General features: G+C 45.2%; 2 protein-coding genes across 27 annotated transcripts in view; one reads left to right on the top strand and one right to left on the bottom strand.

Annotated features, from left to right (window-relative positions):
• BCDIN3D (BCDIN3 domain containing RNA methyltransferase) overlaps positions 1-24,680 on the top strand; it is a 235,430-nt gene that overhangs the window by 473 nt on the left and 210,277 nt on the right. The window lies entirely within an intron of this gene.
• The window catches only part of MAP4 (microtubule associated protein 4), a 214,632-nt gene that overhangs the window by 178,899 nt on the left and 11,053 nt on the right, over positions 1-24,680 (bottom strand). The gene's annotated exons all lie outside the window — the stretch shown is intronic.

Below are 24,680 nucleotides of genomic sequence, written 5' to 3'. Positions count from 1 at the left end.
ATGTGTTAACTGCTCTCGGGTTTTCCCTTTAAAATATAAAGCAGTATAGAAATGAAATTAATAACAATAATAAATTCCATTGTGGGGTAAATGGCACCTAGACATTCCGTTGTGGCCACCATAACTTAGGTTTAAGGTAGCATTTGGTGATTAGATATTATATTTGGTGATTAGATACTAGCTGGAAAACTAGCTGGTTGCAGAACATAGCAGAACTAGCTGGTTGCAGAACTAGCTGGTTGCAGAACATAGCACTGGCAGCATCTGGTGGCTTTGAAGCATCCTGCTCTATCCTCTCCGAACCCTTTCCACACTGATGGGCGCAAACCACTCCATGGGCACGCTGTCAGCCAGCACTGGCAGCCAGACAGGCCCAGTTGAGCCCCACACCCAATATTCTCTCTGTGCTGACTTTCACATGCATATACACTTTGGCAGCCCTTACCGATTTTCATTATCGATAAACCCCAGGGATCCCAGGACTGATGTCTGAAATCCACCAGCTCAGAAATTAAAAGCAGCACTAAGCGGAGCTTCTGGAGGGTACAGTTCCCCCAAAGCTATGGCCCTCTCCCTCAACCCAAGCACCCCACGGTCCTTCATTGCACTTTGCAGGAAAATGCTAGTTACGATTCACGTAATGTGCATTTTTAATCCCAATCACAAAATTCAGCTGCCTGGGGGGTAAAATTTGGATTTTTGTTGGCAGGGAGTCAACAAACATTTATTTATTTTTTTGCACAGGACAAACGTGCTGGTGTGATTTCTACTGTGTAGTTGATTCCTTCCAACTCGTCATTCTTCTATCTCTGTCTGTCTGTCTCTTTCTCTCTCTTTCTCGCGCGCACACACAGCTCTCATGATAGGAAATTTCCTAACATGCTTGCTCTACATTCAGCAGCTTAAGCAAAGTTTAAAAAAGGAGACAGAGAAGGCAGAGGGCAGAGCAGGGACGGCATACTCTCGATGAGAGAGGAGCAGGGAATCACTCGAGACGTGGCCTTCCACCTTGACATCACAACTCATCTGCTTCTGTCAGCAGAGATCAGAGGACACAAACTATATTCTGCATGGCTCAGTGGAGCTGGTGCTTCTTCACCTTGGCCAAATCATTCCCAATATTGAGCAGGGAGAGCAGAAAAGGGCAGAGACCTCCACAGGTATGCAGGAAAATCAAGGTTAGTTGAAATGTTTGCCCCCACCCCAAACATATACACAGAGAGCACCCCATAACCCAGCTGGAACAGAGGGTTCTGCACACAGTCTCTGAATAGAAAAGACACCTTCTTATGCCAATAAAGGCTAGTAGAAACTAGAACAGACAGCATGACAGAGATCTCAAAACTAAGCTGAAAGGTGCTCACTATCACAGCAGATGTACTAAAACTGGAACAATACAGAGAAGATTAGCATGCCCACCTCCAAAAAAACTAATCTGAATGGAAGCAAGCAACTTGCCACTTGCTACCCTTCGGCCTGGGATTTTGGCAGGTGCAAGCTCTCAACTTTACTCTGTATGAATCACCGTCCTAGAGAAATGGTTGTAAAGGTCAATAATGCCCCTTAATAACGGCCACCAACTTCACCAAGCTCATTTATACCAGTTTCTGAGAATCACTAGTTGTGAAACTTGCTGTTGCACTCACATTCTGCTTATCATCATTCTTAAAATTTGTATACAGCCCTTCATCTGAAGATCACAGGGCGGTTCTCTACATAAAAATACAATATGAGAACACAAGATACATAATAAAACAAAAACAAACCAATAACTCCCTCCCACAAACTTATTGTAAGGCTACATAGAATATTAATCAGCCAGAGGCCTGGTTATAGAGAAACATTTTCACCCGGAGCCTAAAGATATTTAATGAAGGCACCAAGCGAGCCTCCCTAGGGAGGGCCAGTGGCGTAGCGTGGGTTGTCAGCACCTGGGGCAAGGCAAGTAATTTGCGCCCCCTAACCCGTGGATTTGCGCCCCCTAACCCGTGGATTTGCGCCCCAACCCGTGGATTTGCGCCCCTAACCCTAAACCCCAGATGTTGCGCCCGGTGCGGCCGGCCCCTCCTGCACCCCCCACGCTACACCACTGGGGAGGGCATTCCACAAGTGGGGAGCCACCACAGATAAGGCCCATTCTCATGTTGCTGCCCTCCAGACCTCTCATGGATGAAGCACATGAAGAAGGACCTCAGATGATGATTGCAGGGGCCGGAGCTGTTAATATGCTTGCAGGCTTCCCACAGGCATCTGTTACCCATGTTGAAAAGAGGATGCTGATTCAGCCAGCAAGCTCTTTTAACATTACGATCTGTCCACGAACGCACCGTGAGCCTCTGATTAGTCAGACTTGGATGTATTAAAGCTGCCTGCCGGACGACACAAAGTGTGATTTTCCACACCTCTTGGTTTCTGGAACAAAGCTGTCTAGGGTGAACACTAAGTAACCCCTCATGAAACCTTCTGCAACTTGATGTCATCCAGATGTTTTGCCCACCATCTCCAGGCAACACAACCATCTATGCTGGCCAGGGCAGATGTGAATAGCCCAAACACATCTGGAGGGCGCAAGGTTGGGGAAGTCTGCCTTAGGTCTCTTTTGGCAGAGGAGAAACGTTTGTTCCTCTTAATAGTAATCCTAGCTTGTCAAAAGATGGAACCAAATACAATTCACCTCTTGGATAACTACTATCTTCTACCTGGGCTTTCTGCCAGCATCTAGACTTGCCACGGTCTTAAATCAAGCATTTAAGCTGGGGCCATGGCAAGGCTCACTTTCCACAGAGCAGCCAAGTTTTAGACACATCCCTGCTCCGAATCAAGTTACTGCCTCACAGAATCAGTCCAGTTTGTATATAAAAAGAAAGCAAAAAGGCCCGATTTTAATTACTGTATCCCGTAGCCTTCCAACAGTCTCCTTTTGTAAGCTAGTCAAGATATACTTATTGATGGGCAGCTATAAATATTAATATTGCTGTGACTTCTGCGCTCCAAAGATCTGTGTGCCCCAAAGTTCTGTTGTGCTCCCAACAAGCCAAACTGGGAAAAATAACTGGCAAACACTGTTCGAAGAAAATTCAAATCCATGAGTTGGGCTTCTTCACTAAATAAAGCACAAAATTTCCTTCAAAGCACAAACAAGACTTGGGAAGCCAATGTACACAGGGGTCTTTGACTTTATTCCCTTTAAAATAAGGCTTGGCCGTTTTCCCGCAAAACCATCCAAGCAGCGAACGATAATTCAGTCTAACAGCCAGCCTCCTCTGCCCTGCCCGCAGAAAGGAGAGACCCATCGCATCTGGCCTGGCATCCAGAATGAACCCTTATTATCCCAATGCCCTCCAGAGGAGGTTTTCTGCCTTGTCAGCATCAAGTTCCACAGGGATGCAGAGAGGCAGAACAGTATCTTGTGTCATATTGTTTACCAACACACGAGGATGGATTTTTGCAGCCCGCAACCTTCAGCTGAACCTGAAACGCTCACCCCGCAGACAAAAAAAAACAAAACGGGCTCTGCCACGGGCAAGTTACAAAGTACAGAACAAAAAAGAAGCAGGCGTTGCAGGGGGGAGAGAGCGCAGCCTGAGAGGCAGCCAATCCAGCATTTATATCGCAAGCTCCAACTCTGCCAAAGGAGGGTGTTTGGGGTGGAGAGGAGGCGTCTGCAGCCCCAAGGCTTGGCAAGCAAGATGGCTCCTTAAGAACAGAGTCCAGCCACTTTGGACAGGCGCCCCAAGAACCTCCTCCCTTAACTGCTAATTTGGTAAAATTAAACAACCCCTTGCTGCCGAAGAGGTAAATCACGGCATTAGTTTATAACGGCTATAGGCGTCTCCTGCCAGGCGGGCTGAACGATGTCCAGCGATGACTTCAGGGGAATTGTTTCTGGGGGAAACCAGAGCCAGGGCTTTTTTCGGCTGCGGCTCCAATCTGGTGGAACGCTCTGTCACAAGAGACTAGGGCCCTGCGGGACTTGACATCTTTCCGCAGGGCCTGCAAGACAGAGATGTTCTGCCAGGCCTTTGGTCGGGGTTCAGTCTGACTCCCTCTCCCCTTTCATAAGAACTTGCATGAAAGTGGCCTCCCAATTTTTCTCACAGGCCCATATAAGTTCAGCACAAACAGTTGGGCCTGGTGAGCAGTTAAGGTCCCCAACCCTAATCTGCGGGTTGCCATCTGATTGGATTTTATTCTGGTCCTGATCTGATTTGAGGATGCATTTTAATTGATTGTCTGATTTTATGTTAATGTGTTATACATTTGATGTTAGCCGCTCTGAGCCCGGCTTCGGCTGGGGAGGGCGGGGTATGAATAAAATTTATTATTATTATTATTATTATTATTATTATTATTGAGACGTCCCCTCCATCAGCTGAGGTTCTCATGTTAAGGAAGAAAAGAACTACACGTCAACTCCCTCAAAGGAGGACAAGAGCAGCGAGGAACTTGGGAGTGCAAACCTCCAATTCATGACTGCCTCCACTGCAAGAACATTTCCATGGCAGGATCCCCCCCCCCCCATCACCTTCCTAGTGTCCTGTTCACATCAAGCATTAGGGCTCCTGTTTCAAGGAGCAGGCAAGAAGTGGGGGTGGGTGGGTTCATTGTTATTTCTTTACGGTACATTAAGCCCACAACTTGAGCAACGGTTATGTTCTGGAGATCATGCCTAAACCCAAAATCGTGTATAGTCAAAACACATTGGGTAGGTAGGACTGCCAAAGTCTTTTTTCCCTGCACACTCACCCCCTTCAATTGCATAAAGCTGAATGCGCACAAGTTAAATGTGCCTAAGTCACAGGCTTACTGTATTCCATTTTCATATCTTCATTAAGTTTACGGTTTTTTAAAAAAGGAACCAGCAGGTGTGTCCCAGCAGCCTTCACGAATCTTGTGCCCTCCAGATGTTCTGGACCAGAACTCTCCTGGCAATGGAAATCTCCTGACACGAGGCTGACTCCTCCTGTTCACAAAAGGCTCTTTGATGCTGGGGAGGCTTCTGCAGAAAGGAGAGCGTAACAAGGTGGCTGTTGCAAATCTCCCTTCCTCTCTGAAGCTCTGGAACCTCTGATCCAGAGGGTTGGGGGGACCCTGCAGAACGGAGTAGGGGTCTGAGGAGCTGCAGAAGGGGGAAACTGTTTCTTCCCCTTGCTGTCATAGAAGCCTCTGCTGAATCAAAGGACCTTCCATGGAAGGATTAACAGATCTGGATACAATCCATTTTTATTTTTTACTCAAATGCAGCTGGGAATTTGACTGTACTGTTCTGTAGTAGTGGGGGGGGGGGGAGTGCGGAAGAGGGTGCTTAACCCTTGCCCTGCAGGCTGTTTTTCACCACTGCTATCAAGCTTGCAGCCTCCACCCAGCCCCCCACAAGCCTGCGTAGCATTAAAAGGGGGAGTGGGATACTGACACCTCAATCGCAGAACATACAATTTGGCCCTCACTTCTAAAAAATAACACTCTGATTTGCAGAAAGAGGACTATACATCAATAAACTATTCTACAGCAGGCAAGGAAGAACATATCCCTTCTTTAAAATGATGCCAGACCACAGCTGCCACTTTCTTTTAACAACCAGAACCGGCACCCATCAGAACATAAACTTTTAGATTATCTTTCAGAATCCAGACTTATGCTCTCCATCAGACTTGGTTTCTGCGACCTGTTTGACAGCCCACACCAATGACATGCATTACTTAATACTTCTTCCCTTAGGACAGGAAAAGTCCATGCATATTATCAGTATTATGCATTTTACCTAACAGCCTTCCCACAGAAACAATTGTCACCCTTGCGAAAAGATTTACTTTAAAGATAGTCTAAAGATTATCCAACGGGTCTCCCACCTCTATCTGTGGCCATTTGACAGGGTGGGATTTTTTAAATGTATTACCTTAATGGGTGAATGGATTTATGTAGGGTTTTGGTTGTTTGGATGTAAGTTGCTTTCAGTTGCTTTTGGCAAGTGACCAATAAACTTAATAAATCATCTTCATCTCTGTCTCACTACTCGCTGTTTGAAGGAAGAAGCCTCAACTTCTTCCTTCAAACTTGGTCACGGTTCATCCTGGAATGGCCCCTGGAGAAAGGGTCCCTAACTCAGGCTGGTCCTAAAGGACCCTCTCTCTGCTCCGCGCTGCAGGCAATTATTATGCAGCGGCCAAGAATTAGGGAAAGCAGTCTCAGTAAGTCCCTAAAATCTGGGTCTCAGCTACCACCGCTGATCCCTTCTTTATTACTGAAGAGCAATCAGAGGCCCGAAGTAGAATTTAATGACCACCTTTTGCTATGCAAACCTGCTTGAGAAATAAGATCTGCATCAGACACTCTTCTCCAAGTTTCCCTGCCTGCAGAGCAGAGACAGAACAGCAAAAGGGCCTTTTAGTGGTGGCGACTCACTCATGGAAAATACTCTCCCCAGGAAGACTCACCTGACATCCTCACTAGTAAGTTTTGTGTGCCAAGTCCATTTGCCTCGGAATTTTGGGTGGTTCTGATTCCTCTGTTTTAACACGCATTGGGTTTTTCTGTTGCTGCTGGGGTATTAGATTTCTTAGCCTGTCTCGTTCTGCTGTTTTTATGATGTCATTTGAAGTATTTTTTTAGGTGTTTTATAAAGCTAGGTGCCTTTACTTTTTGCTATTCATTCTGGGATTCTTTGAAAAATTGAAAAGCAAGCTAATTATATCCTGAATAAGTATTTTATCTTTTTAGGGATGAAAAAGAACAACTAGGTGGTGTGGTCAGGCCAGCTAATTCAAAATAATCACATTATGAGCAATATTGTTAATTAAAGCAAGCCAAAGGAAAATGCTTGCCAAATATAGAAGTCAGATATACACACACTTTGACCTTTAGCTTTGCGTTTTATGTTTTAAACACCATCTTATTTGCATGGATTGATTACCTTATTAATTGAGAGACAGTGCCTCGAGTGTCAGAATAGGACCTGAGAGACCAGGGTTCGAATCCCAACTCTGCCACGAAGCTCTGGGCCAGTCACTGCCTCTTAACCTACATGACATGGTCATTTTAGGGCTTAACTGAGAGGGGTGAACCATGTACTCCTTGGAGGAAAAGGTGGGGGAGAAATGCTATAAATATAAAATTGTTCTGTAAAGTGCAGTGTGACCATCTATGAGATCTTTTGATGAAGGGCAGTATATAAATCTAATTAATAATGGTAATGGTAACAATAAATATTATGGTGAAAAGTGGTCCATAAGTATTGGGAACAAATGAGTAAAACCAAGTCATTTTATTCCTTTGACTGCAATCTAACTTAGGCCCAACTAGGCTTAGTTTGACTGAGTAACTGTCACTGGCAGTCTGTCATGGGGGCATTTTCATTCTAAAGAACTGAATTTCAAGCTCTGCCTTTTTTGCAGTGCAAGCTAACCCTGTTAGTCTAATCTGCAGCAACCCTTTCCCAACTGCACCAAGTCAAGGAGACTGAAGTCATCCAAGCCCTGTCATTCCCCCAGGACCGGCAAGGCCATTGCACCAGAGGGCTTTGCTGTAACTCAACCCAAAGCCAAAAATAGAAACCCATGTGGCTGCATGAGCCCTACTACAATTCAGATCAACCTCCCCTAACTGAATAAAGTGACAAAAGTCTGAGCAAGTGTTCAAAAGCTGCTTCTAAAACTGAAGCTAAGCCACCGTAACAGGGTGGGATATTTACTTTGGAACAAAATATGGAAGACAAGGCGTTCTTCTCCCATTTCTGGCAAAGTCTGAATGAAGATGGCCTATTTAAAACAAAACACCAGCAAGACTAAGATGCACAAAAACCCTGCTCACTCTTTCCCTCTCGTGTGATTCCAGCTGCACTGGAGGAGAAAAGAGGGGCTGCATTTGCTGGGTCCACCCCATCCATCGTGATCCTGACATAGCCCTCTGTGGGTTTAAGAAGAGCTTCTGCAGTTGGGACCCTGCTCTACTTGCAATGGGTGGATGAGCTAAGTGGGGTTTGCATGCATAAAACAAAGGTATCTTGTGCAACAAGACTTTTCTCCACTCTCCTCTCCCATCAACCCCCAAAAATTTCTTTTGCGGGTTCCCCCAAACCTCCAGAGCAGATTTCAGGGGCGTGGGAGAGGAGAAAGGATTGTGTGAGCAGACGTCATTCCGTACACACAACTTAGTTGAATCCTGCCCACCGACTCCCTGATCTTGCGGGGTTCCAAAACTGTACGGGGAGCCACCATGAACTCAGCAGGAAGGAGGCGAAGTGAGGAGAACACAACAGAGGGGTCAGAGCTAGCAAGCACATATCTGCTCTTATTCTCATTGCAAAAGGAGAAGAACACCAGAAAGGGGCTCAGTATCATTGAATTTGGCTTAATGCACCAAACTGGCACCCCATTTGCTTGCTTTATATCTAACTGAATTTGACAATAATAATGAAATTCTGTACACTTGTTCAGGACACAATTCTACATTCAGTCTCTGCACCCATTTTTAGGGGCAAAGGATATATCTCCCTGGAGCATCAAGGCAGCCTGACGACATTTCATTAATACCAATAATTCGGGGGGGGGGGAGCCTGTAATTCAATGGTGGAGCACCAGTTTTGCATTCAGAAGGTTCCAGGTTTAATCCCTGTTATCTCACAGTAGGGCTACGAATCGTCCCTGTCTGAAACCCCGGAGAGCTGTGGCCAGTCCTTGTAGACAATACCAAGGTATTGTAAAAGGCAGCTTCCTTTGTAAAAGCTGCAGACTTGCGTCTTTGTAGTTTGTTTATACCTGTCTGTTATACCTCAATAAAAAGCATTTGAAAAGTACAAGGTAGCTTCTATGTTCCAAAGCAACAAAGCCTATATTGACAGCAGGGACAGCTCACTTGGTAGAGCATGAGACTCTTAATCCCGGGGCTGTAGGTTTGAGCCCCACATCGGGTAAAAGATTCCTGGATTGCAGGGGGTTGGACCAGATGACCCTTGTGGTCCCTTCCAATTCTACAATTCTATCACTAAGGTGGGTAGGAACATTATTCTGAGTCTTTGGGGAAATGCAGACACCCTGCTAGATTTATGGAACCTAGTCACACTACCCTGATGCCAGCAACAACCTCAGCTGCTCAGTTCTGATTAAACCTCTTCCCCAGAGGCTGCCTCCTCCTCCTCTTCCTATGGATGAAATCTGAACCAGCTTGAAAGCAGCAGCTCCTGAGCCACAGAGGCAGCCTGCCCACTGGAGCTCCATGTCACCTCTGCCTACTTGAATTTCAAGCTTTATGGCCTGCTGGTACTTTTGTTTCTCCATTAAGGTAACTGGACTCTGGAAATCACCGCGATTGGCTCTCAGAGTGCTGGAGGAAACAAAAGAGCTATCACTCCTGGAGCAGAAGATTATAGCCTATTATAGCCATCTAATGCTCTCCATTTGTCAGGGAGGTCAGAGGACACCTCCCTCACTAGGTTTCCACCCAAGGCCAAGGAAAAGAACAGCTTCCATCTTCATACCCAGCTGCTGCACAGAAGGAAATCAGTCTTACCTACAAGGGTGTAATTACAGGCTTATCTCTGCAGTGATCGACCTGCCCCATAAAGGTGTATGGACAAAGAAAGAGCTGAGGTTGCAACAGCTGCTTTGGCTCTGTGCAAAGGGCTTGTGCTAGCCCAATTTCAAAGACAGTGTGACATATAGCACAGCGTGCCGTTTGGAGGGGAAACTCCCCTTTTGCTCACAGCACAGCTTCCACAGTGCCTGAAGGGATCCCATCTCTTAGAAAAAGTTGGCCAGGAAACTCCAAACTGATTTTGGTTTTGCTTGCTGCAAGGATGCTTCTCAATGCAGGCTGTTGAGATACCTTTTCACTGTATTTGTATTCTATTTTACTCCCAAAGAAATTTAGGGATTCTAACATTGTGAGGTTGCTGAAAGATCACCTAGCATTCCCTCACCTGGTCAAGAACTACAGTACTGATATTCTCTCAACATGATCCTTAGACTGTCTTTCAAACCAATGACTTTTCTGGGCTGCGTACAAGATCTATTCATATGTGTGAATTACATATTAGTCATCAATATGTGCTATTCTAATACAAAACAGTTGTCCAAACCACTCTTCAGAATATCAAACCCACCAGTAAGGGGTGGACGATCACCTCCCCAAATAATCAGAGTCAACAAGCAATGCCCCTCCTTTTAAGAGTTACCTTGCCTCATGTGGAAGAGGAGGAGTAGACACTTTAAGCCAAACCTTCCTGCCTAGCCAGATTCCAACTCCCCATAGCATGGCACCAAAAGAGATGAGGGAGGGACAGAGGAAAGCATACTTTAAAAATCTATAAAGGTAAGGTTTCCTCCGCCCATATTTCAGGTATAGGCACCCCTAGCATCCAGCAACAGTACTGTAATTTAGCAACAACCATCCACATCACAAGAGACAGAAAGTGTGACCATTTATATTCATGGAGGGAAGGGCTATTGACAGCTACTAGCCAGGATGTCTATGCTCTGTCTTCACAATCAGAGGCAAGACTGCTTCTGAATACCAGCTGTTGAAAACCACATGGAGGGGAGATGGCTCTGGTGCTCAGATCCTGCTTCTGGGTTTCCCATTACTATAGAGGCGTCTGGTCAGCCACTGTGAGAACAGGATGCTGGAACAGATGGACCATCGGCCTGATCCAGCAGGCTCTTCTTAGGTGCAAGATGAAGCTGTCAATGAACACCTATCCACTGGGGGAATTGGGAGCCAAAAGGCCGTGCAACAAGACAGTTGGACATCACTAAATGCCATTTTACAGAAGTCTGTTACTCAAGGGAAGCTGTGCTCAATCCAAAAACACAGTACCAGGACATAATGGATTACCCATTGAATCATGCTGCTTCCACCCCAATATTTTCTATTTTTTAGAGGTGACCAAAATCCTTTCGGGTTGGGGGGAAGGGTTAGGGAAGAGGCGAGCGAGAACTGATGTGCAAGTTGCATAGAAACCAAAGACCATTTGCTACAGACCACAGTTACTCAGCTACCACTATTAGGGTCTTGGTACTAAAAATGTGCTGTGCTGCCATCCACTCAATTTACAGAGGTGCTATATGCAAATATCTACTGTTGTAAGGACTATGTTTCTATGTAAAATATCACCATTAAATCATTATGTGAAAGTAGCATGAGTTATTAATCATTGCAGCAGCCCAACAAGAGCTCAGGCTACATGCCAGAGCAGCAGCTATGTTTGCCTGTGGCTACGAAGACAACACTGTTATATGGCACTTGAAATACTCGCAAATTCACTGTGGCTTCCATGGGCCGGAGTCCAGCTCTCCAAAAATTCATCAAGCCGGTGGGCCGGTATATACCCAGAGTATGAAGCGAGGCCCAAAAGCAGAGCAACGCGAGAGATAGCAATAGGTGCGTCACAATGCTATGCGAAGCGCATGACTGCAGAATCCAATCAAATGCATCCACGACCTAAGGAACTGAACACAAGATCCAATCAGCAAGTTTAAGAGATTATACGAAAGAGCCAAAGTTATTTTCCTTTACTTTGAAATATAACCCAAGGTGCCTAGTGCCATTTGATAGTTTCTAGGTGCTGGGTCACACTGAGTTTCCTGGGATGCTAGTATCAGTCCTTGGGTGTTCTTCACAAACCTTCAATATCTGAATCTGCTCAGCAGCAGATCAGTATTTGACCTAATCAGTTTAGCTGAGTGACCTGGTTTACCTTACAGAAAGAACGTGGAGGGAGTACATCTGGCTAAAACGTCATCACATTTTGATTTTTTTAAAGGTTCCATAAGATGCAGCTCGCAAGTTTCAAGCAGATTCTGCTCTGACCTTCCTTGGTCCATAATTAAGTGAATTTAAGTCTTTTCAACACAGACATGGCTTCATGGTCCTCATGAATTGCTTTGTAGTGATACTACTTTTCGAAAGCTAAAAGAATAACATGTACCCATTTTTTTCTCCTTGTGCAGAATATGCTTTTCTTTCACTCCAATTATGCATTCCGTTTTTGACACCACCTGCCAGGTACTTAAGCTGGAGACGATCCACCTGGCTTGAGTCACACCTTGGAGAAATGAAAATGTGCTCTCCCATGAAATCCTATAAAACTACAAGCAATCAAGGATTTCATGGTTAGTCATTTCAACATTTAGGGAACGTTTCTAACCCTCAAGGCTGAAAGAGAAAACCCTGAAAGTGCGTTACTAGTTTCCAAGTTAAACAAGAAGCAAAAGAATGTAAACAGGGTTTGCAGAAGTCAAGAACTTTCTCAGCATAGATATTGGATATTTCACCCATTCTCAGGAGCTCTGATATTACTTTACCAGTTAAAAGAAAAGGGAAATCAGGCACAACTTTAAAACTCTGAACATACACACAAGTTGTTACCGCCTGCCCTTCACACTAAGGTCCCAGAGCCAGTTACAATCACAGAAATCAGCTGGGTCCCAAGAGTATATATGTCAAATGTCAAAATCCAGGGTAAAGGGGTGTGCCTTCAGTGTAATTCAATAGAAGTAATATTTAACATATTATCTACACCTGTGATTGCAGCAGTTGGATGTTCCAGGCATGCTGCAAATGGATCAGGAAAGCTCTGGATTTCAGAGAGAAACATTTAACCCTCCTAACCAGGAAATCCTGTTCACCACACAATCTAGCCAGGGTAATTTGCTGGTATCTGCCCTTCCCCTGCAGCCCCAGTGCTGCTATCCAGACAGCTCTCAATCCAGCAGGCTGGACTCTCTGTGGTTGGGCAGCTCAGCAGTGCTTTGTCTTAGTAAATAGCTTCAGCATTGCACATTGCTCAGATTGGTCACCGAGATGAGATCACCCTTAAAGGCCAACTCCATCAAAAAGTTTTTTGTTAGGAACAGCAGCAGCAGCAGCAGCAGCAGCAGTTATGCCTCTCCTCAGGAAGCAGGCTCCATTTTCTAGTCTTATAAAGCCACAAGAAGAAATACTTCAGAAAGAATTTTTGCCACCCAAAAAAAGACAACGTTCTCAGGCTTCGTTCCCTCCCTGAAATTGAAGTGCTTTAAAATACTAGCAAACTTGCCAACCTCATTCTACTCAACAGCACTATCAGAGAAGACAGAATATTCAGGGGTTTGATATAACACAGAGAGCAGCCTTACTATAAAAGCATCTGCTAGCGACATTAAACATCTAAGCTTGGCACTGACTGACAGCTGCGCTCCTGGGCTTTAGAAGCCCTTCCAAGCCCAACCTGGAGACGCTGGGAATTGAACGTGAGACTTTATGCCAGGAAAGCAGGTGCGACTGCAACCTTGGTTTAAGGAGCCATTTGGCTTCTGACATATATCTGAGTTTCTAACACTGTCCATGTGTATGTTTTACATTCTAATGCAAATACGAGGCTGCAGATACAGATCTGAGCAGGGATTTAAAATTACAAAAAGCTAAGTAGCAGGCATCTCAATGCCCAGCCACATTAAACACCCTAATTTTAAGAAGGTAAAACTAACTTAAGCCAGAAGCAGCACACCTTAAGCAGGCAGCAATGGCTGCTTTGTAGAAACAGTCCACCCTGCTGCTCTCTTTGCCCGTGACTCAGCAGAGCACATAGTCTCATTACAGGCAAAGTGCAAACGGGCGGCTGTCATTATCAATGTCTTTTTCAACATGTAGTGGCCAAGAATATTATCTCTGAATAATCTAACCTCTGCGGCAGATTCACAGATCAGCCTCTATCCTGACCACCTTAGATCCTTTGAGCCTCTCTTGCTGAAAGAATTACTGAGAATCTGCATGAAGAACTTAAGAGCTATTAAAACCCCTTAGTGATCCTTTTCTTCTTGCTATTAAGATCACATTATTCAAATATTACAATGGGGTTGCTTTTTCCTACAGAACCAGGAAACAGAAAAAACGGACGTTTTATTAGCTTAGCTAGCTGGACTGCACAACTGCATTCTTCACACCTGCAGATCTGACCCAACCAGCCAAAAATATCAGTCTCTAAGGATTATTGTAAAATGGAAGGATATAGTTGCAAAGCCATCTGCTCTCCCTATTTACACATCACCCAGATTAGCAACTGGAAGTCATTTTCACATTTATTTAGTTCTTTCTGAGCTCAGCTCACCACCACTGCTGAAGGATTAAGGTTTTTAGAGTTCAGAAGTTGCTAAGTTAGCAAAAGGCAGTTTGCATCCTGGGAATGTTTATTTTCGGTGGGTCATCAGAATGGGATGGGGTTCAGAGAAGTACCTGGTGCTAATTATGTAGTTAGGAAAGAAAGACCTTGTTCTCATACAGGGAAAATGCATCTTTTCAGTGTTTGATACTTTTTACTTTTTAGTGTTTGATGTTGTATTGCGTTTTTACTATTTTTTATTGGGAGCCGCCCAGAGTGGCTGGGGAAACCCAGTCAGATGGGTGGCATATAAATGAATAATAATCTCAACCAGATGCAACTGACATACTGAACCTGAAACACACAAAGCTATTCCACCCATCTAAACATTTCACAGGATTTCATCCACAGTTATGCGTGGGAGACAAAGTATACACAGCTATGAAGCTTCTGATTTGGGAAGTTAAAAGTCTTCGGTCAGCATATCAAGCTGCAAAAATAGTTCCGTATTAGAACAAACTGGGTCGGGGGGGGGGGGACAAGAAAGCCAGCTAAGCCTCAGATCCAAAGTTTAGCAGACAAAAGAGATTCCGTATAGGTCAGAGCCTGTGAGGCAGAACGGTTAACTGGCATGGAGACAATGTCAAATTGTGTACATGACTGTATGCCACCAAGCGCTACAGCAAAGTGTCTCATGTTCAGGCTACAGCATAAATAGAACTAATTTGATCTAATCGAGACGTACCATCTGCCAAAAGGTATTACAGAAGGCAGGGCTCACAGTGGCGGTGGGGGCAGTTGGTAAAAATGTGCTTTTGTTTTTGTCTCTCAAAAGAATGGGGACAAGTATGTCTAGAAATTCTTTGGCATGTGCAATGCAAGGACTCTTGTGCAGTAACACAGAAACACAGAGGAACTTTACCATTGTGGATGAGAACCAAAAAGGAATGTAGGAAACATCCTATCAGCTGAACTGCCCCATTAAAAGAATGTGCAATCCGTAAGAACTGAGCAGTAAGCAGCTACCCAGTTGAAAGACTGAGCAAGCTGCACCTCACACATGTGAATTCTTGAGTGCTCATTCACAAGCAGAAAGCCTGAATAGTATTTAGTCTGCGTTCATTCAATGAGATGCCGGACTATGGCTCATTCCTGCAGCTGCCTCCTTCATCTGTCAGCACCTACTCACTTGACTCAAAACAGAATGGGCACTCACAAAAATTGAATCCTAATACAAAACAGTGAGATGGGGCAACGCAAACGATATCCCTCTTATGTAGCCACATCCTAACAAGCTCTTATGCTCCTAAGAATGAAACAGAAAGCAAACTGTCAAGATTCAGTTCCCCTGTGAAATGTCGTCTGCACAAAATGTCTGTATCTTCCGGGAAAGACTCCCCTAAATAGGTTTTCAGTAAGCCCTTCCAGTGGTAAATAAAGTGTGCTTTATTGTTTAGGAAAATGCATGATGACACAAAAATATATCCCAACAGGTCATTTGACTAATTAAAAAAAACCAAAACCACCTTGGTCAATTTATCAGTCAAATAATTGTACAAATAAGCAAAGCATTAATCAGTACAACCAACCAAGTCACGCCAATAACAAAAGCAACTGCATCTCTGTAAGGCTTTGGTGCCACCTGATATCGGTATAGCACAACAGCTTCACCTGAAAGCTCCTCATTAAATTGCAAGGCTGGGACCAAACGTAGACTTCATGTCGGCTAATTCCCATCCCTTGTTCCCACTGTATTGCACTGTTTACTATGGCCTGATGAAGAGTTCTGGAGATCTCTTCATCCTGCACACTATTTTGCAATGTTTTGGTTGGCCTAATAAAGATATTTGCCTACTATGGATTTTGGAGTTCTCTTATGGGCAAGCACAGTCTATTTTGCTGCTTGGGCAGGTGTGCGTTTTCAGGAAACTTTGCAGAACACTATTGGGACACCTCTCCTGGAGGTCCCTCCTTTTCCCACATCAAATGCTGCTGACTCAATGGTAGCCTCAACTCCTGGGCCTTTGTCAACTGCCATAACTGTCTCTGAACACTTACAGAAGTCCTGTCACTCAAGAGAAAAGTGTCCCCCCCTCCAAAAAAAAAAAAAATCATGTTCCTGAGTATGCAAGCTAACAATATCGCAGGTCCACTCTGCTGCTTACATGACCCTTTCACTTGGTCCAGGTTAAGTGGCTAAGAGACCCCTCATCTTGCCAGCGGTTGTCAAGCTTATCAGGTCACTTTAACTTTTGGCTCACCTCTTGGACAAGTTTGACAAGTCAGAGGATCAAGAGTTGTGAAGAAAGGAGGCTCAGCCTAAAATTTAGGGGAGGAGGAAAGCCACCTTTCACTTAACTGGGTTCAACTTTAAAAGGCAAGTCTGTGCTCCTCCTGGAAATGAAGCACAGATAGGGACAATTGTTTAGTCGTTTAGTCGTGTCCAACTCTTCGTGACCCCCTGGACCAGAGCACGCCAGGCACTCCTGTCTTCCACTGCCTCCCGCAGTTTGGTCAAACTCATGCTGGTAGCTTCAAGAACACTGTCCAACCATCTCGTCCTCTGTCGTCCCCTTCTCCTTGTGCCCTCCATCTTTCCCAACATCAGGGTCTTTTCCAGGGAGTCTTCTCTTCTCATGAGGTGGCCAAAGTATGGGAGCCTCAGCTTCAGGATCTGTCCTTCCAGTGAGCACTCAGGGCTGATTTCCTTCAGAATGGATAGGTTTGATATTTTTGCAGCCCCCCCCCCAATCAATTCATTGACAACTTGCGGTGGGGGTTATACATTGAAGGGAAAGGGTCCCCAGCACCCCACCATAGCAAAGAGATGTCACCATCTCATTTTGTCCTTTCAAAAGGGAGCTCAGGACAGCTTAAAAACCATGCCAAAAATGGGGAAAGAAGAACTCTGTGATTTGAAAACAATAGATGATGTATGTACTTTTGTTACCAAAGAAAAACGTATATATTTTTTTTAAAAAATCCAGAGTCAAGTTTGTTAAAACTGCAGCAGTTAATACCCACTGTAAAACAGTTTTACATCTGTCAGAATTATTCACATGCTGGTAGAGACTCTGCCCTGCTGCTGAAAAGCACTCGCTGTGCAGTAAATGGCTTGCAACCCAACTGGGACTTGCTTCCATGTTCGTCAGACTTAACACACACAAAGACACACTCCAACAGAGGAAGGAGTGATAAGTGATGTCTGAGAACAAGTGATACGAGGAAGTCTTGCAGCAGACAATGGTTTGCAACTCAAAAACAGAGCTTCCATTTACCCAGTCAGCTGCCTCTTCTCCAGCAACAGCCAATATCAAATGCAGAGGGTGATGTAAGAATTCTAGTAATGGACAACTGGGGAATAGCATGTACACATAGAAGAAGTTCCTGCATAATCCTCTCAGAGATGGAGGCAGATTCTGGGCATCCAGTAGGTCAAGCACAAAGAGTGGGTTGTCAGGACAGCATGGGACCAGTGCTTCTGCCTACAGAAGAAACCAGTACTTCCCAGTTCATCCGGTGTTAAGCGGAAGGATAGGCATTCTTCTATTTTTAAAGGTTATACTCTACCTTACCTTTGAGTCAGCTGACAGGTACCACATGCCACTTTGTAGAAGCAGAGATAGCTAAGGTGGCACACCTAGCAGATACTGTCACTCTCCTGGCAGCCCAAGACAGCCAATGCGCAGGGATGATGGGAACAGTTTGGTCCAGCAGGGCCCCCACCCCTGCTGTATATTATCACAGAAAGCAAAGCATGGAGAAGATATAAAAATTACTCAGACCCCAGCACCGATATCTGAAGAGCAACACCAGTATAAAAGCCTGTTGGAATAAATAAGAAGCACATGCTCATTTATATAATTTATCTCCTGCCATTCTAGTGTCCATGCTGCCCTAGTGAGCTGGTGAATTCTGTAAACTTGCTGCACGAAGTGGAATTTATTCCATTTCCCCCCTCACGGCACTAACAGAGAAGGGCCACAGTTCTGTCGCATGTGCCCTGCGTGCACGACGCCCAGGGTTCAATCCCTGGTATCTCCAGGTAGGGCTGTCAAAAACCCTGCCAGTCAGTGTAGGTCAAACGCGGCCCTCCAGCTGTTTTGGGACTACAACTCCCATCATCCCTAGCTAACAGGACCAGGGGTCCGGGGATGATGGGAAATGTAGTCCCAAAACAGCTGGAGGTATCCTAAGATAGATGGACAGAAGGTCTGACTCAGCATAAGGCAGCTTCCCATGTTCCTAGAAGCATTCTCGGGGACTCCAGGTGGAGCCCTGGTCCATCCAAAAGACCCTTCCCCCTTCCAGCAGCCATGGCTGATTTTAGCCCAAAATTGTTAATAAGTTTAGAACTATGGGGTTGGGGATTCAAATCCCAGGTGCCTCAGATAAAGACAAGTTATTATGGTCACTAGCCCAAATGCTGTGGCAACGTCTGCCCAGGTGGCGAAACCTCTGGGTAGGGCCCATAGCACAGAACATGGATAATGGCAATATTCAATTCTTGCCATTCTCCAGGCATCCTCCAGTGGCACTTATTTTTAGTACATTTATATAGCACTTCAATTTAGGATTGCCAAGATAGATCTATAAGAGCCCCATAATGTAGGCCAGTATTTTGGAATGTTTGTGACTGGACTATCACCACACGCAGGGCTTCACAACAAAAGCAGGCGGAAAAGGAAGTTTTGAAATCCCATTAAGTCATTTTTGCTGTATTCTTCATTATAAAAATAGGTGCTTGACAGCTGACTGATATCACTTCCTCAGAACAATCCTGAGAGGTAGGTTAATAATCAGCAGCGCAGCAAGCTTGCTCCCCAAAAGCCCTTGGGCTTTGTATCTACATCTCCCAACATCCAACACCAGCCTTCTCCCTCAGTCTCCCACAGGTTAAATTGAGCTTCCTTCTGCTATCATATCGGAGGAACTCCCTTTTCCCTTCAGGATTTGGGCGTTCAGCTGCACACAAGCTGTCATTGTAAGGCTTACAAAAGAAGGTTAACCAACGGCATTCCACAGCGCTTGCAAAACCTACACATTCTTTCCAAATGGATGCATACTGAAAATCTGCAGAGCAATGACATAATGCAAGATCGCGGGTCCGTTTTAATTGACCCGCCAATGCCACGCTCTCAGTTGACGCGGCACAATTATGTACAAGTGGCTTGTTTATTCAAAGCACCCCAGAGGCTGTACTCAGGGCACACGCACACCTCTAGGATGATCAGGGCCAGGAAATTAACTCCCACCACCATCACAGGAGGAGTTTGTTACGCAAAACTTTGCCAGGGGCTCACACCATGGTCTGTGTAGGGCTGTCCTTAAGCGAATTTCAGAGTTTGAAATTAAGTTGGAGGGAGAAGCAAGTAAGCCAGCCCTTGCAAATGCTCTTAGTGCAGATATCAAAGCTGGCAAATCCAGGCATTCATCAATTACACCAATGCAAGCTACTAACAGGGTCACCCCAGGACAAAACATGTAATCCCCGCTCCCCACTCTACCACATGACCCTGCTCAGCCAGCAGGTTGGCTGCGCCCGATTCCAAGGAGTTTTACACAAGAGGATTCCCCTTTTCAACAAGGAACAGCCAAATGCTTCTGTAGATCAGTGTTTCCCAACCGGTGTTCCGCGGCACACTAGTGTGCCGTGAGACACCGGCTGGTGTGCCGTGGGAGGGAGGCGGGCGAGTCGGGCGGCGAGAGGCGGCGGCGGCGAGGATCCGCGTCGAGCCGGGGGCGGCTCCGCGGTGCTGGTGCCGAGCGGCGGGGCAGCGCGCGCAAAAGGGAGGAGCGCGAGACAGCGGAGGAGGAGGAGGCCGGCATGTCCGGGCAGCAGCAGCAACAGCAGCAGCAGCAACTCCCGGCGACGGCTCCTCCTCCGCCCGCTATCGCCGCCACCACCACAACAGCCGCCGCCGCCTCAGCTGCCGCCATCCCTCAATCCCTCGCTCTGCTGCCTCCTCCCACCCCGGCAAGGGGAAGGGAAAAAACTTTCACTTTTGTGCGTCCCTCCCGGCGTGACGCTGCGCGCTGACGTCACGGGGCGGGGCTTTAATGGTGGTGTGCCGCGAGATTTTTTCCCGGTAAACAGGTGTGCCGTTGCCCAAAAACGTTTGGGAAACACTGCTGTAGATGAAGTCAACAGCCTTCTCTGTTACCTGTTCCCAAGCAAATAGATAGTGGTCTCTGCATATGGAAATGCATTTCATTTTTGTTGTTGTTAAATTTTATTTATGCCCTGCCCTCCCCAGCCAAGACCGGGCTCAGGGCGGCTAACACCAGGTATAAAAACAATTGATTGAATTACAACTTAAAAACAAGATTAAAATACAACATTAAAATGCTGCCTCATTTCAGTAGGAACTCAAATCAAAAACTTTTGGGGGGATGAAAATGTCAAGTCTTCACCAAGGCCAACTATCCAGACTGGTCCGACGTGGGCCAGTAAAAAAGCCAGGGAAGTCTCCAAATAGGAGTTCCATCACAGAAGGAGAAAGGAAAAAGGAAGAGGGGGAGGGAGAGGCGATCAATTTGATCCAAGCCAAAGGCCAGGCGGAACAACTCTGTCTTACAGGCACTGCGGAAAGAACTCAGATCCTGCAAGGCCCTGGTCTCATGAGACAGAGCGTTCCACCAGGCCGGAGCCAGTGTTGAAAAGGCCCTGGGCTCTGGTTGAGGCTAATCTGACTTCCATGGGGCCCGGGACCTCTGGGGTGTTACTATTTATGGACCTTAAGGTTCTCCGTGGGGAATAGCAGGAGAAGCGGTCCCGTAGATACGAGGGTCCTAGGCCGTGGTTGTTGCTGCTGTTATTATATTCACTGTATTTTTCGCTCTATAAGACGCACCAGACCACAAGACGCACCTAGTTTTTGGAGGAGGAAAACAAGAAAAAAAATATTCTGAATCTCAGAAGCCGGAACAGCAAGAGGGATCGCTGCGCAGTGAAAGCAGCAATCCCTCTTGCTGTTCTGGCTTCTGGGATAGCTGCGCAGCCTGCATTCGCTCCATAAGACGCACACACATTTCCCCTTACTTTTTAGGAGGGAAAAAGTGAGTCGTATAGAGCAAAAAATACGGTATTTAAACTCCACCTTCTTCCCAGACCGGGACTCACCTGCACCTGAAAGTACCCAACATATGACCAGAGGATGCTCACGAAAGCCTTGAAGGTCAGGGCAAAGCAGAGAGCAATGCCTATTGGAAGCCATCAGACCTTGCAAACTTTGTTTTCCCCTCCTTTAAAATGGTAACATGACAAGGTTGTTGCGGGGAAATTTACGGTGACGACTTGTAAGGCATTTTTTGCACATCACCCTTGCAGGGCACTTCACAGGAGTTATTAGCTGTCAGCCAACCCTTCTTTATGACAGTCACCTACAGATTATAACAAAAAACAAACAGCAAAATGTACCTGTTTGCGTGCCTAGAGGCAACAGTTCAATATAGACAACCAGGAAAATGACTCCCAACAAATGAATTGTGCGTTTAAACAAACAGAAGCCCAGCTTGCACGCTGTGGTAAACCACAATTCAGGGACAGGCATGTTACTCTCCAAATGTTGCTGTGATACAACTGCCACATGCAAACAGAGTCTGCAAATCTAAGGATTCAATACTATGAAAGAAAAACTGAAGGAATCACCACTCTTGCTTAAAAGGGACAAATTAAGTCTGTATTATGAAGATTACTACACTTCAGGGGTGAGGAAACTTCAGGTCAGGGGCTGAATGTGCCTCCCCCAGCCCCTTCTCATTCTCCCCCAGGCCACACCTCCCACCAGTCCTACCCCACACCTTTCTTGCATGCTTTTGCCTGGTTGTAATGCATCCTGGAACCGAGATATTGAATCTTCCTTGCCTGGAGAAGGGAGAGATTTGGGGTGTGGGTGGTGCAGAGGAAACATCTGGCTTCTGTGTGGCTGGGATTTAGTCTAGGCGAGAGTCATTCCCCCCTCTCCATCCGTGACCCTTGGCCGAAAAAGGTTTCCCAGCCCCATGGTAACAAGCAGCATTAAAAAAAAAAACCACATACAGTGGTGCCTCGCAAGACGAAAAGAATCCATTCTGTGATTCTCTTCGTCTAGCGGTTTTTTCGTCTTGCGAAGCAAGCCCATTGACGGATTAGCGGATTAGCGGCTTATCGGATCAGCTGATAAGCGGCTTAGCGGCTTAGAAAAAGGGGGGGAGGGGAAAAAACCCGCAGGAACTCGCAAGACATTTTCGTCTTGCGAAGCAAGCCCATAGGAGATTCGTTTTGCAAAGCACCTCCAAAACGGAAAACCCTTTCGTCTAGCGAGTTTTCCGTCTTGTGAGGCATTCGTCTTGCGGAGCACCACTGTATAATGAATAAAATTATTCCACATTAAACAATTTAAAAAGAAAGTTTTCCTTTAAAAAAAAAAGCCTCACATAAACTGCACCAGATTTTTGGTCTTGCTAAATTGCAGGATCAACAACTTCCATTTAGCTGAACGAGCTGCTTTGCAAAATGAGGCAGCTCCAGTCCATTCCACAGCACAAACAGTGCTTCATCCCTCCCAGACAATACAAAAACTGTCTTGGAAAGATGACCTAATCCTATGCCAGAAAAGACAGCCTGCCCTTCCACCCACCAAGATCCCACTCCAGATGAATAATGCATCTTATTAAAGCAGCCACAGCACAGAAAGGGGCATTAAGACTAAGAAATATCATTAAAACCCTTTCCTAAATTCGGTTTCTGGCTCTGGCTGGCCAGCTTTGCGATTGCAGCCCTAATGCACTCTGTCTGAAACTAGAAATCTCCAGAGATGCCCAATGACTCCTCAGCCTAGACCCACCCAGTTCAGCAGAGCCCAGCTAGCAATGGCTTTCCCAGCATACTGGCTTCACGCAAGTGACTATTGTGGGCGTCAAAATATTCAAGGCACCAACCATCAGCTGATTCCATATCCCTGTGTGTCACAAGTAGCCTCTGGCTTCACAAGCCCCAAAGAGAATCAAAGGGGCATTGATGGGAGCTGAGCAGTCTGCTAAAAGTGCTGTAATTTCTGTATATATCACATAAGCAGACAACAATCCTATTTAAAAACAACAGTCTCGTATTCTTCGCATTTTAAAATGTAATTAAGGCGAGACCAAGAAGAACAGGCAACCTGTAATAATTACCGTATTTTTCGCTCTATAAGACGCACCAGACCACAAGACGCACCTAGTTTTTGGAGGAGGAAAACAAGAAAAAAAATATTCTGAATCTCAGAAGCCAGAACAGCAAGAGGGATCACTGCGCAGTGAAAGCAGCAATCCCTCTTGCTGTTCTGGCTTCTGGGATAGCTGCGCAGCCTGCATTCGCTCCATAAGACGCACACACATTTCCCCTTACTTTTTAGGAGGGGAAAAGTGAGTCTTATAGAGCAAAAAATACGGTAAATATGCCTGTAGGCAGCTCCATGGTGGTTTGTTTGTTTTTGCAGCTGGGTTGGTCCTCATTTTCTTCCCCCTGCATGCGTTTTCCATGGAGAAAATGCAACCAGGTACTTGAATATGAATACCATGCAAACAATATGAGACAAGCAAGTACCAACAGTGTTGGGGAAATCCCAGGAGTCACGAGCACGCAGCCATTTAATAACCGAAAGCTGGTGCCCAGGAGTTTGGGCTGGGGAAGATGGAAGCTGCAGACTAAAGTATGTGGAGAGCAGCAGAGTCCGTTTTATGCCCAGGTGAAAATGTGTCCCATCTTCCTAAACTCTGAGCAGGATATACTATGGAACTGCTTTGCATACTCTTAATCTGTTGCTTATTACGCAGTCTTTGCCATTTCCTGGTTCTCACCGATTTTAGCTGTTTTCTTCCCGTATTGGATGGCATCCAATGTGAGCCTTGCTCAGAGTAGACACACTGAAATTGATAGACACGGCTACCGTGGGTACATTTCAGCTGGAGCTACACAACAAACCTAGTCAGATACAGCTGTCTATTTTGAAACTGTTTTAGCATTTTAGTAAACAACAACACCAGGTGGAAGTTACCTCCACACCCTAATTCAAGGCCACACCTGAGCTACTCCCTTCATGCTACCTACTCTATGTATACTTCAAACTCAGCCAGAAATCAGCTGTTTTCATTTTTTAAAAAACCAGAATAATTCAGGTTTGCTGCCTCCAACCAAGGGTAGACCTAACTGCATCTGTATTCATATTAGTGTAGATAAAAATAAAAAAATCATATTTTTTATTTTAATCATTTTTTAAATTTAAATTTCATTTTTAAAATAAAATGCTTTTGGAGGAAAAATCTTTCTAAAGATAGTTTTCTATTTAAGTTACATTATAGTCCAAAGGCTATTCATCATGAAATAAAGATTTGTTTTAAGGTTTTCATGTGTGTTAAATCTCAGTCTGTTGTTGTTTTTTTTAAAAAAATTGTTTAACCACATCAGTTAACAAACATAGATGCATATGCTATAATGTTATTGTTTTAGTTAAATAAATTGTTTAAATTGTTATTAAGGAAATGATTATTTTTCTCCTTCCAATATAGTACAGCAGAAAAGTTGTCCAAATATAAACAGTTAAGTTATTAAACCTCACAATAATTTCATAATTATCTATGTATTTCT

This window comes from Podarcis liolepis, assembly GCF_965112155.1.
Source record: "Podarcis liolepis genome assembly, chromosome: 12".
NCBI classification, from domain to species: domain Eukaryota; kingdom Metazoa; phylum Chordata; class Lepidosauria; order Squamata; family Lacertidae; genus Podarcis; species Podarcis liolepis.
The sequence above is the reverse complement of the archived record's forward strand: the minus strand, read 5'-3'. Positions and strand labels throughout refer to the sequence as shown.